Source organism: Phascolarctos cinereus, unplaced genomic scaffold (genome assembly GCF_003287225.1).
Source record: "Phascolarctos cinereus isolate Bilbo 61053 unplaced genomic scaffold, phaCin_HiC Scaffold_1;HRSCAF=81, whole genome shotgun sequence".
Lineage (NCBI taxonomy): Eukaryota > Metazoa > Chordata > Mammalia > Diprotodontia > Phascolarctidae > Phascolarctos > Phascolarctos cinereus.
The window spans coordinates 87,208,583-87,223,540 of NW_027555514.1; the positions used below are offsets into that span (position 1 = coordinate 87,208,583).

Genomic DNA, 14,958 nt, shown 5'->3' on the forward strand with positions numbered 1-14,958 from the left:
TAGGATGTAAATGACAGCAGAAGAAAAAAAAACAACAACTGAGGAATGATAAGAGACTAACTAAAAGGATCACGAGGGAACAGTTGATAATTTTTGAATAAATTTATTTTCTGACACTTGACTCTTTTGATTAATGAAACTGTCTCATCCTTGTTTATAATCTAGAGATGAATTTAAAGGGAAGAAGAAAATGTGAGGGGAAAATTGAAGTATTTGAACCCTGATATAGCAGCTGTCCACAAATAGCTGGGTGGTGTGATTATTAGAAGTCTGACCTACAGGCAGGACATTTGAATTCTGCCTCTGACATAAAACATGTGGCTTTGAGTAAGTCACTTCATATGTCTGTGAGTCAGTTTCCTCATCTGTAAAATGAGGGAGTCAGACTTGATAGCCTCTAAAGTCTTCTCCATCTCTAAATCTATGCTCTCATGATGTTACTACTTCTTGACAAGTTTTCATATTTATTCTACTGTTGTCTCTTACATAGCTCTGGAATCATCACCGGAACGTTGCTGAATGGTAGGGCTAGAAGGGACCTTAGAGATTGTCAAGTCCATCTCCATCATTGTAAAGATGAAAATAAGGCCCAGAAAAGGGAAGAGACTTTACCATGGTCATATGGCCAGTGAGTGGCAGGACTGGAACTAGAAGAGGGAATGGAGATTTTATTTTTGACAGGAGAAGATACTAGAGAAAAATACAGTCTTATCAATGGACAAGGTTAATTTTGTATAGACAGAAAATGACAGCAATTCTACAATCTGCAGCCAAAGTGATAGCTGCCATTTCTCTGGCTCAAAGTAAAGATGCTGAAGAGTCCTTCAGGCTCTATGTGGGTGAGAGAAGACCAAAGAAATTCTTACATTATGGGTTGACTGTATAAACATAAGGAGAATGTCCTCAGGGAAGCACTTCAGTACCTGGAATGTATCTTCTAAATTCACTCTCACAGGGAAAACCAGCGAAATATATATATGTATTTTTTTGGCTTAAAAAAAAAGATAGGATTTTTTGAAAGCTGAAATCAAGGCCAAGGAAATGACAGGTAATTCTGTGCTTGCTATCCTTGTCTGACTCATTCAATATGATACAATTTAGAATCCCCAAGAAATACTGTTAATGCTTCATGCTAAGATACTTAGCAGTCTAGTGTTCCACAGGGCCTGGGGTTATCCTTAGGGAATGGGGAATTAGGACAAGTCATACTGTGTGCTTCCCATAATCCTTAGCATCTTTAGGAAATCAAATTAAACTTATCACCCTTAAAATGAAAAAGAAATCATCAAAGGAGGTGGGGTCTAGTGGCTGAGGATTTAAAATGAGTAGTCCAATACACTTGCCCTGCTTGATGGGGAAGAAGGCAATTTGTGGGTTGACTTTATATATCTATGTGGGGAAGCAAAACCAAAGATGAATTATCAATGATAATTTAGCTCATGTTTATATAACACTTTATGATATAACACTATGTGGTTCTGGGCAAATTACTTAATCTGTCTGCCTCAGTTTCCTCAGCAGTAAAATGGGGATAATAAGAACTCCTATTGCCAAAGTTGTTGTGAAAACCAAATGATATTTATAAAGCACTTAACACAATGTCTGGCATATTTCTGTTCAGTTCTTTCAGTTGTACCTGACTCTTCATGACCCCATTTGGAATCTTCTTGGCAAAGACACTGGAGTGGTTTGGTCCTTCCTTCTCCAGCTCATTTTACAGATGAGTACATGTCTGAGGCCAGATTAGAACTCAGGAAGATGAGTCTTCCTAACTCCAGGCAACTGAGCCACCTAACTGCCCCTTTGCCAGAGGTTACATGGGTACTAAGTGTCAGAACAAGACATTTCAGTTCTTGTTTGTCACCAGCTAACAAAAGCACTATTTTCTAATTCCTAATGGTCAATTCACTGAGTCCCTGTGCACATCTTGGTTTCAGGAAGGTGTAGCTTCCCAAAGTATAGGCCCAGCAAAAAGACTTCAGCTGCATAAAAACACTTAGATCTCATAATGAATTTATGTTTTCCCTCCACCAAATATTCCTTCTTTTCCACTTAAAATTGAAAAAAAAAGATGATGGCTATTTGAGAATTGGTTCTGAAGCTCGTGGCAGAATACTTCAATTGTTGGATGAGTTCTTTTCTCTTCCAGTTTAGGGTGTCTTTTTCTTCTGATTTTATTAATTTTTCAAATCTATTTTATACCATTTATTTGATTTCTATTTGTACAGAGGGTGTCAATATTGTTCTCAATTCAACTGACACAATAGGGCAAGCTTAGCATTTCTTCAAATAGAGAACAAAAAAAATTCCTACCATTGGCTTCCTTTGAAATGCCTGAGGCCTAATGCTCCAGTCTTTTACAGAGAAGCAAAATATTTCCCAATTGAGTTTTTATATTGGGCTCTTCTCCATGTTGACAACTCACTTTTAGGAAGAGCAAAGATTTTAGATTAAAACATCAGTTAGATGAATGTTGAGTTTTTTTTTTTTCCTTATATCCTCAGGGAGAGCCAAGTGAGAAAACTGAGGACTTGGCATTAATAAGAGCGAAGGATAAACACCAAGAGACACCCTATTTCTGTAGGGACAACTGGGCATGTAAAGAGAGTAAAAACATTGCATGCATCTCTAAGATGACCTGTTACTTTCGAAGAACTTTTACAAAGTGATCTAATCACCACAGAAGACTCATGAGGCAGACAGGTACAATTATTCCTCTGTACAGATGTGGTCCTTGAGGGCCAAAAAGAGTATATACCTTGTCCCTTCAGATATTTCCACAGCTCAGGTCTTCCTATTAGGTCATTCTGTTCTTCCAGCAGTTTTTAGTTTACTACTTTCCAGATAGTTTACTGTGCCAGTTGACAGCAAGAATGACAGAGAACTGAGTGACTCAATTTTAGCAAAAGTAAAGAGTGTCATAATAGCTCATATTTGTAATGTTTATGAAACATTTACAACACAACAATACTGTCAAGTAAATAGTATAGTATCATCCCAGTTTATAGATGAGAAAATTGAGGCTCTGGAGATTTAAGTGATTTGCACAAAGATAGTACACATCACAGACAGGATTAGAGCTGAGCTTTCTCAGACAATCTCCCTGGTATACTCCTCATGCTACTTAAGAATGTCTTAGGGGCCTAAAGACATTGTGCTATATTTATTTTTATGCCAGCACTAAATAGCAAAAGCATGTATACTAAAATACACCATTCCCCAGATAGAGGAGAAGGTGAAAGGACAACTGAAATCCTTTTTTTCTCTTTGGCTCATTAAACAAAATTGAGATCTTTTACTTGAAAGCATGGAAAAAGCAACATTGAAGGGGACAAAAATGAACAGTGATAGGAAGAGGTAGAGGTGAATCCAAACTTGTGTTAGGAGGGTGGAGGATAGAAGAATGTGACATGGGGAAAGAAGGGAAGAAACGAAGGGTTACTGCTCAGGTACAGGCTGAACTCTATGACTTCTGATGTCCCTTCTAAACCTGGGAGTCTAATAAGCCATGGCTCTGAAGCATACTGAATTATTGACATTCTGCAATAGGTTTAAAGTTCTTTGCACAAAGAGTAAAGGGACATCCTTGGAAGAGAAAGTCATTTCCTATGCTCAGTGGCATAATGATGAAGAGTCATATCCCTTAATAGGGGAGGAAACATTCCAACTGGAAAGTTGCCAACTGTGCACATGCCAAGAAGAGAGTCTTATATTAACATAAGATGAATAAAGAGATATGCTCTTTATGGATATGATGGAGAGCCTTCTCAGATTCATCAAATATGGACAATTAATACTATGAGAAGGACCCTAGAAAGAATCTCTAGGAATCAGGAAATTTTAGGCGAATGGTAGTGGTAGAGTTTGGTATGAATATTTTAGAGAGCAGTATTACATCACGTTCTTTCATACAGTGAATCCACTGGTAGAATCCTAAAATATCATAAAAGGAATAAAAGATATACTGGTTAAATGTAATGTATTCTACATTACATGTGTAACTTTAATTTGTAATGGCAAAAAAAGAAATTCATATATATATATATATATATATATATATATATATATATATATATAGTGTTTGGAGGATGGCTAAATAAGTTAGGCTATATTAATGAAACAAAGTATTATGACACTGTAAAAAATATAAATATAATGAATTCAAAGCAAGATGGAAAAACCTATATAAAATGATGGAAAGTGAGATAAGCAGAATCAGAACTGTATACACATTGACTATAATTAAATTTTAAAACAACAAAGAAATAGCCAATATTAGTAGCACTTCAGGGATATCTATAATTAGACAAAGTAAAATCTGTCCCTTTTACCTTTTGTTTTGTCACCCATTGATGTGTTTGGTTTTATTTTGTTAAAGCTAAAGTGTAATATAAACTTTCATTCTTTATCTTGCATGCTTATTTGCTTAATTCTGTTGACAGTTTATTTAGTCGGTGGATTTTTTTTTTTATTAAGGACGTCCTAGGGAGGAAACTGAAATCATTGCTACCAACTGAAGGTAGGGGTGCTAGAAGAGAAAGGAGGATATGAGAAGTGACTAGCTTATTAAGAGGATGTTGTTAGAGATGAGTATTTGAGCTTCCAGACTAGGTCTTAAGATATGGAAATGAGAGGCCTTTAGGTCAGGGATGAAATGAGGTCCCAAAAGAATACATCTGTTAATGATTTACAGACCTAACCACTCATGGTTTAAACAGGAAAAAAGGGTTGGGGAGGAAAACCTGTTTACAAACTCCCCTAGGACATACCACAGAGTGTAGTTGATACAACACAGGGAGAAGAGTAATACTGGAATGACCCAGTAATTAACAGGAAGCAATAATATGCATAGACCCAGATATCTGTACAGAAATACATAGAGCAAAAGACTAAAACCCAGTAATACCCCTACGAGGAGGCAAAATTACTAACTTCTGAAAAACACTGCTGAAATTGTGAGGTGCGCTGGACGCCTGGACATAGGAAAATATTTCTAATCTTAAAAAAATAAGGTAGATTCTTCAAACTACAGTTTGGTGAATTTGATTTTGGTTCCTGATAACCTCCTAGAACGTATTATTAACGGGACAGTTGGTGAGCAAGTAGAAAGTGAAGCAGTGATTGCTATGGGCTAATATAAGCTCAGGGAAAAAACTTATGCCAGATTAATCTAATGTCCTTTTTTGAGAGGACTATGAACTGGTAGATCAGAGAAATATTACAAACATAGCATACCTGATTTCAGCAATTCATTTGCCAATGTAATAACAATAATAACTTATGTTTATATAGCATTTACAATGTGTTAGACTGTGCTAAACACTTTACAATTATTATTTCATTTGATCCTCACAAAAACCTTAGGAGTGTGTGCTATTATTTCTCCCATTTTACAGATGAAGAAACTGAGACAACAGAGGAGTAACTTGCCAGGGTCATACAGGTAGTAAGTCTCTACGGCCATATTTGAATACAGGTCTTCCTGACTATTAGTTCTCTATCCAATGTGGCACGTGTGTACTCTATGTCATGGTTGTAGACAAGATGGCAAGGCATATGGTGCCTAACAATATATGCAAATGGATTCAAAATAGGTTGAACCCATGGACTCAAAGAGTGGTGATTAATGGATTAATGCCAACATGGAGAAAAGTTCCTAGTGGAATGATGTACTGGCTTGTCTATCTAAACCTTTTCATCAATGGCTTGGACAAAGGAATGGATGGCATGCTCATTAAATCTGTGGATAACACACAACTAGAAGCACTAGCTAAAATATGGCCTCACTGAGGCCAAGGCAAACAAAGGCTACTTGAAAGGGCTAGACCAGTTTAGTACTTGAAAAGCTGTCCTAGAGAAAAGTGATTACATTTATTCTAACTTGATCACAGAAGGCAGAATAAGAAGTAATGGCTAAATACATTGCAGAAGTATATTTAAGGTGTTCCAAAAGCCTTAGCACAGTTTTAAGCTTGAAACCTTATAAACTACACCAAGACTTTTGGGACACTATGTATCTGCTATATATCAAAAACAAACAACAACAAACCCCACCAAATAACTAGGAAAAAAAGCTTAAGATTTAGAGCTTTCTAAAAATAGAATTGGCTATCCAGTTCCGCCATCCCCCATCAAGTAGAAGATGAATAACCAATAATGGGGATATTGTAGTTGGGCCACCTGCTTGGGTAGTAATTGGGCTAGATGACTTTTTTCTTTTCTGGGGAAATCAAACTAAAGCATTACTGTTAAATAAAGCATTTCCTGAGGTCGCTTACATGCTTGGGGTCTGAACATTAAAGAATGGATCCATCCTATTTCATTACTTTAATCTTCTATGGCTTTTCTACATAGATGAAGGATTGGTAGAGGCTGAAAAATATTAGATACTCTGATAGGGACCCTCCAAATCCAAGAGCTTGAACATCATTTTGCAACTCCTTAACATCATTTACTGATTATTTCATTTTACAATTGATGGACATTATGATTATTTTATCATTCATTTCTTTTTGGTTGGGAAATTTTCCCATTAACTAATCCTGTAATGCAATATCACAAAGGAAATTTCAAAGAAAGTATAAGTGAATGCACCATGTCTTTTAGTGATTAGATTTATAGGCAACAGCAAGCAGAATGCATTGGAGGACATTTCAATGACTCAGGATCTTTTCAGTGTTCACATGCCTCAGCTGAATGAAGAAAACAGACAGAGCTTTTCTTATTACAGTGGAAATTGGTTTAATTAAATCAATACATGCTCACTCCACTCTAACATTTCCTTTCTCTTGTTTTATTCTTGCTTAGCTTAGGATCCAGTGTGATGTCACAAGCATTATTTGAATGTTTGAAATTCAAGGGGGAGAGAATAATAATAACAGTAGCTTATCTTCCTTCCCTTCCTTCCTTCTTTCACTAAGAGATGTTTTCTCCTGTGACCAAAACAGTGTACTGGGTACCTTCCTTGTGTAGCAGTACAACAGATTTGAGAGAGGATAGAATGGAGACAAAACCGATTAGGAGGTTATTGCAATGGTCCAAATCAGAGAGAAGAAAGGCAATGAGGACTTGAATTAGGCTGTAGTGTGGACAGAAAGCTGATGATGGAGGTGAGGGATATGGCAGAAGAACAAGTGGTGCATGTTAGATGGGCAAGAGAGGGAAGAGTCAAAGAGAATACTGAGGTTTTTTAAGCCTGGATAATTGAGCAAATGATGGTTCCATCAACAAAAATAGAGAAATTAGGGGAATGGACAAGTTTTGGGGGCCAGTTGATGTGTTTCTATGGTAGTATGCCTTATTTATTGTCCAGGAGGTAGTAGAATATAGCAAAATTATTGACAATGATGCATCATTATTTTATATATCATTCTTCCCAATGTAGTCTAATATCTATCCTTCTGGCTATAATAATAATTAATATTTATAGAGAACTTTATTGTTCCTGTTCAATCATTTCAGTCACGTCTGACTCTTTATGACCTCATTTAGGGTTTTCTTGGTAAAGATACTGGAGCGGTTTGCCATTTCCTTCTCCAGCTCATTTTACAGATAAGGAAACTGAGGCAAATAGGGTGAAATGACTTGCCCAGGGTCACTCAGCTAGTAAGTGTCTGAGTCCAGATTTGAACTCAGGAAGAGGAATCTTCCTGATGTCAAGGTCAGTGCTCTATCCACTGTACCACTTAGCTGCCCCAACTGCTACTATCCTCCTCCCAAAATACCATGCATTGAACTACTTTGTGTGTGTGTGTATAAATATATGTGTATCTATCTGTCTAGTGTGTATATATATCTGTGTGTGTGTACATACATGTATATCTCTAGATATGTATATAGTCTCTGCCATTAGAATACAAGCGTAGGTACACAGATAGTAAGCACTTGCTAAATGCGTCTTGGTTGACTGATTGCCCAGGACTATACATAGTAATAGTTTGTATGAATTGGAAATTACTTTTGAGATCATCTACTCCAATCCCTCTCATTTTACAGATAAAGAAATGGAGTATGTTATTTTTGAGCTTTGACGGTTACACTTCACATACATTTATTTGTTCCTCATAAGTCTATGCGGGCAATACTATTATTATTTCCACTTTGCAGATAAAAAAATGAGGCTAAAATAACACATGATTTGTCCAGAGTCACCCAGTTAATTAATGTGTCTTAGGCAAGATTTGAACCCAGGTCTTGTGACTCAAAGTCTAGCATTCCATCCTGCCGTTTCATGCTGCCCCTCCCACCAATGGAAATAGAATCTGAGTCTTGGGACTCCTAAATCTAGCACTCTTTCCACTATAGCTCTCCTCATTCCTATCCTCAAGGAATTTCTAGTCTAGCAGATAAGGCATACACATATAAAGGAGTTGAATATTCAAGGCAATAATAAGATCAAATGTTAAGATCCATCACATAATAAATATGATAGGATTTCAGAGCAAAAGGATATCATGGGTTATCATTGTTTTTGCTATATATGACAAATATAAGCCACAGAATCACCAAAGTATTTGCTTGTAATATTTTAAGCTCTTAACAAGTATTCTGTCTCTGATGAGGACAGAATTCCACAATGCAGGCCAGGCAAATGATAAATACATCAGGCTGCTAAGAAGACAATTCAGAGGATCAAGTGACTACTGTTTCCTTATTCTCCTTGAAAAATGCCCAAAGGGCTCAGACCACTGGACAAATGCCCTACCATCCCATGAGGCAGTCCAACAAGCCTCTGCCCAGAACTGAAGACAACGATTTTGCCCAAGGGTGTAAATATAACTGTGGTCAGTTCTTTTCTGTCCTAATGTCTAATGTGGTTATTTTAATTTATTGCTGCCTTGCTACATTATCTAAAGAATTTATCAGTAAACGGAATCTTTCTTAATGTAGAACTCTGAGTGTGCTTTTAAATTCCAAATGATGAATTATCTTGAAATTCTCTAACCTAATATTGCCAAGGCTTATGTAGGGCACCCTTAGAAATAGGAGTCTTTATAAGAAATAATACAGTGTTTCAATCACAATTGCATTAAAGAATCTCTGATGAGGAAGGGAGTATTATGTCATGGGCCATTCAGGCAACTAGATTTAAGACTCCTGTGTCAGACCTGTTTGCAACTTGGCTTCTAGTTTTTTCTAAGTTTTTCCACAGTGGCAAAGTAGGAAATAGAACATACTGTAACTTAAAGGGGTTGAAAGGACTGATAGTAACTGGTCAAAAAACAAAGAGTTGAAGGACTTCTGAAGTCCCCTAGACTCCTCCCCCAAATGATCTAAGGATACTTTTCTTGTGGCTTTCCCTCATTCCTATAAGATGACAGAGATAAGCCACTGGAACAACAGATATTTAACTAGTTAATTTCCCTCACTTCTTTCCTCTTTAGGGCTACCTTCTGGTAGAGCATAACACAGAAAAGTGGTGGACTTAAGATGGAGGATCAGACATACATTTTTAGACAAGTTCAATATGGGAATTTGTTTTGTGTGTCTGTGCAGATTTGTTACAAGGTTTTATTTGTAATTTTTTCTTTTTCCGATAGTGTGGTGGTAGGAGGGAGAGAAATGAATTAATTGAAAATCTAATCAATTCATTAAAAAGATAATAGCATCATGGAAAAAGCATCTTGTCGAAAGAACTAAGGTTTATTTCTGGCACTCTCTGACTGTGAGCTCCTGGTCCAATCATTTGGTTTCTCTGTGCCTCTTTCAACTTCCTTATCTGTAAAATGGGAACAATAATATTGCTGGTTATTGTGAGGAAAGGCCTTTATAAAATTAAAACTGCTATTAATGTTGCAACCTTGTTCTTTCACTCTGAAATCACTATGTCTGCAAAAGGCTTTGTGGGTATAAGGAAGCACCACCCCAGTCGCTGCTCAGTTACGTTGGTCATTTGCTAATGGCCATTAGGTAGTTCCATGTTGTAGTAGCCCTTTTATCCAGATTGTTCATTCAATCAATCAATAAACATTTATTAATCACCTACTATCTGCCAAGCACTGTACTAAGCTCAATGTATTTACTTTGATCTAAGTGAATACTGAAGTGATGGAGGCTTACAGGTTCATGAAGTGATACTATATTGCATTAAATGTCTTCAGTTTGAAGGATACACTTGGTAGAGCTATTAAATCATGTGCTAATATGACTCAATCTATTATTTGGGTATATATGTGGGGATTTTCCAGCCCTGGAATATTAATTTCTTGGCTAACATCAGCCATCAGAAGCCATGATGAATGTTCTTACAATGAATACCAAATTAACCCTAACTAATTAGATGCTTTTATAAGTTATTAATGAGGTGTCATTTTGGTCTGATCCTCTCCATGTATATGATGTTCATGAAAGAATCTACTTGTCCTGGAAACAGATCAATCTGCCTCCCTTATTTGGATTTGTCAACTTCAGTGACATACTCCCCCCAGACCCTTTGTTCCTGGTAGACAGAGTGAGCTAAATGCCCTTGAAAAATGGTTTGATATATGAGGAGTGAGCAGTCCCTCCCCCCCCACCCCAATCCATTGCTTGTAATTGGAGGGAAGAATTTGTTGGCTGGTTAGAGGCAGTCTATTCATGGGCAGACTGGTTGATGGACAGCATAAGGGCAGAAGATACACACCTTCCTAATAAGGGCCACATTCCTTGCATTTAGAAGACAACTTATGGGAAGACATCAAGGGAAGGAGAATTGCTTCTGCCATCATATTGATGCTAATGACATTTGCTGAATGATACAAAGAGAAAAGCAGTAAGGGGCAAGCAATTAACTCAAAGTGTTTTAAGGCATGCTCATTTAAAAATCTACATACAAGTGCTACCTGAATAAAACCCATTCCTCAAGGAGGGAGCAAAAAAAAAGTATTAGACAAAATATGGCTCAATTGGAAGGGGGAGGGGAAACCAACTCCTGGGTTCCGGGGACATTCATTGGTTCTGAATCTTGGTTGATCCTTCTTTGAAAAGCAACCCAAACTCATCCCCTGACTCTCACTCAAGACTTCCACAGGGCACAATAGTCATTATTCGGGTACTTTACATTCTGGGAGAGGCTAGATTTCCAAATTTGAGCTTCCTAAAAATGAGAGCTATCCCAAAGTGGAATGGAATGCTTTGAGGGGTAATAGGTTCCCTCTCATTGAAGATCTTCAGGTAGAGGGTAGATAACCCCTTGGTGGATATGTTATAGTGGGGATTCCTTTCAGTTGTGGGATGGATTGGGTGACTGCTGAATGTGCTCCCCAAACTCTGTGAGTCTCTAAATTCCAAATATTGTTGCCCTATCACTAAATCACCTTCACTTCCACCATTATCCTTAGCCTGGTACTACGCTGGCTAAAAGCTGATAGGTCCTCCCTGCCGTTGCTCCTGGCCCAGGACTCCACCATAGCAAGATTTCATAGCTTCCTCTGGTTCTGCTACACCCCTCCAACCCCTAGTCTAGTCCCATGCTGAATTTTGGGTTCTGTGGCACTCTCCACCTACTAGTCAAGTGCAAATGTACATCACCGGTCACATCTATTTTCTGTTTGTCACCTCTGTTCCCTTTGCCCAAGCATTTTGGCTTTTCAGAAACAATGCCTCTATCATTACCTATGTGTAACTGTCAGTATTTTCATCCCAATCTCTTAGCAATACACAATTTTAGTATTCTCTGCTCTTTTCCTTTAAAAAGAAATCCAAAGGTTGCTCTTGAGTTTAAATACAACTTTTACATTTTACTTATTCTCACTTTATAAGATGAGGAAATTGCTGCTCAATGTAACTACACTGACAGCTGATAAGTATCAGGGCAAAGATTCAGATCCAGGTCTTCTGACTTCAAGTCTATCACTATTTCCACTTAAATGAGGCTTTTCTGAACCAGAAAATTAACTCTAAAGAAACATGATTAAGTATCACCTTTGGTATCAGAAATACAAGATTTATGCAGCTGCTAACAATAGAGGGAGATATAAAACTGGGCCCCATCACTCTTTGGCCAGTAAATTACTGGACAGGAAAAGAAATCTAGCATCCAAGTAAATAAATGTTCTTCACACTTTACAGAAGTCTTGAGGGAAGGATTTCTGTCAAATCATTGGAAAGATGAGGGGAGTGTGTGCATTGGGGGAGGGTGGACTTCAAAACCACTTTCAGTAGGATTGTTTCATTCAATATAGAAAGTCAGCATTTGTACCTCTTAACATAACCTCTGAGCCAAATTAAAATAAGCCCCTTCAGGTTACTGTGCTACCTGAATGATCTGAACATTGCTTCAAGAGATAACATCAGATAACAAGGGTGTGAAAAGTCACCGATGCAGAAGGCAAGCTGTCATGCTTGAAACAAAAATCCCTTTGCTGTATCTCCAGTCTAACTGTAAGTTGAGGGCCACAGAGAATCAGGAATAATAACAGATGATCAGGTTAGTCCCAGAAACAAGAGTCTGGACTCTAGGCTATCAGCTCTGCCCTTCTGCCTGGGCTTGAATTGGTCTGACAGCTATGACTTCGAGTGAGTAAGGGATGGCTAATTAGGGGAGTTGTGCTTGTCAGGTTCTGTTAGTTCCAGGTGATATCACTTTGTTGTGATTCTCAGATTGAAAAGTCTTCCTTAGGAAAAAAAAAGTAACAACATGAACAACCAAACTTAGTACTCAAGGTTCCAGCAATAATCCCATGTAGAACCTGCTATAGCTAGGAAACTAAGCAAGAATGATGAGGAGCTAGCTGGTATCCTACTGCTATTGAAGTAGTGGCAATGACAACTTCTAGTTGTGAGGGGTCAATGACCAGAGAGGGGAAACTGGAAGGGGCAGGGAAGGTGAAAGAAAAACAGATGGTAAGACCAAGATATCTTAAAATATGGTTGAGAGAGTAAAACAAACTTGTTACTCTAAAAGGAAAATACCACTGATCCAATAACTTAAATAACAAAACGGTGATGAATTTTGGTGTCACATCTTTTTAAATAAGCAGGATTTTTTGTTTTGATATCACAATCTTTTTTTAGATCCATATCCAACTGGGATGTATAAAAAGCTTAAGAGATAATTTCTGGGTAATTAATCATTTTATTAATTATGACTACTGAATAATTAATAAAAAGGATGGTCATTTGGTTGTCTCTCATAAGCCAAAGATGGATCATAATGGCCTCTTGATGTTTATATGCCCTTGAAAGACTGGGTGTTCTGAACAAGCGGCAATCAACTCTGATTGGTTAACAATTAATGAGAAGAATGAATATGATAATGAGAGGCAGGCCTATTCTAATATGGAGCTGGGGGACTTGACTCGGATTATGTCACTCTTACTCTCAGACTACCCCTAGCCCAGGCAATCTAAACAAAGAATCTACTCCCCCACCCAAGCTTGAGGAGAACCTAATGGGCTTCCCCACTTAGAGAAAGTGGATCCAATATCCTTATCAGCAACGTCCTTCAGATGCTGGCTAAATAACTTACAAGGGGCTGATTTCTGAATGAGGAAATAGGAAGGTAAAAAAATCCTGGTCCTAATTCAATAATTGGTTGTTACTATATGAGAGAAATAATCATTTTTCTCATACCAAACCAGTGAGTCTTCCCATTAAGCAAAAATGACACAAAGACCAAAGCTGACAAGGCTATTCAACTTTGCACAGCCATCTATCCAAGAAAAGGTGCGTTTCCTAATCATTCCTTTGTACAACAGGAGTCATTATAATAGTGTCCTTATTTACATTACTGTGGTCATTGTGCATGTTGTTTTGCTTCCTTCATTCTGCTTCTGTTCAGTGAAAACTTCCTGTTTCAATTCCTCACATTCATATTTCTTACTGAGCAATAATGTCCTATTACATTTATGTATCACAGTTTGTTCATCCATTCTCCACTCTGTTAACAAATTTTCGTTACCACAAAATGTTCTACAATGAATATTTTACATATATGTAGGCTGCTAGGTATAGGCACAGTGGATAAAGCATGGGGCCTGGAGTCAGGAAAACCTGTGTTCAAATCCAGCCTCAAAAACATACAACCTGTGTGACCCTGAGCATTTGATCTTTTTTTGTGCCTTGGTTAATCATAGCATCAGCCTCCCAGGGCTGTTGTGAGGATCAAATGAAATGATACTTGCCAAGCACTTAGCAAACCTCAAAGCACTATGTAAATGCTAGTAGTCATCTTTATTATTAAATAGGGAACTCTTCATTTTGTCTTTGCCTTCCTTGGGCATATTTCCAGCAGTGAGACTTCTAAGTCACATAATATAAACAGCTTGGCATGTGTTATATTTTCTTAGTAATTATTGGGATACATAGAACTAGTACATTTTTTACCACAGAATCTTAGAATTGGAAGGGATCATTGGGTCATAGGACTGAGAGATAAAAATCCTTTATTTTAGCTCCTACTTGAATTATGAATCTCCTGTGGTGATGCCCCAAAAGTAGAGACCAAACCAGCAACAGCCAGGATGAGCACCACAACATATGTCCTCACATCAAAATTTTAAGCAAAATTCTGCTGGAGTATCTTATCCCACATATAATTTGCTTTCTATATGTATGTATGTATATACATATGTGTGTGTGTGTGTATATGTATATATATATATATATATATATATATATATATACATATATATATATATATATATATATATATATATATATATATATATATATATGTATGTATATGTATATTTGTTTGCAGCTTGTCTCCCCTGTTAGGTTATAAGCTCCTTGAGGGTGGGAACTGTCTTGTGTCCTTAGTGCTTAGCACCATGCCTGGTATGTAATAGGCACTTAATAAATGTTTATTGATTGATTGGGAAGAAATCTTGGACTTCAGAACACAAGGTCCCACGGAGAGGAGACACTAGAACAGCTGGAGGCCACTTTTAGGAAGCCATCAAAGCTGCCAATGGGAAAACAAGAGACAGGCAGGGGAGGCTCTCACCTGGGGTGTGGACATGGACTGCCATCTATCTG

General features: G+C 37.5%; 1 protein-coding gene across 1 annotated transcript in view; it reads right to left on the minus strand.

Annotated features, from left to right (window-relative positions):
* The window catches only part of DPP6 (dipeptidyl peptidase like 6), a 975,800-nt gene that overhangs the window by 258,542 nt on the left and 702,300 nt on the right, over positions 1 to 14,958 (minus strand).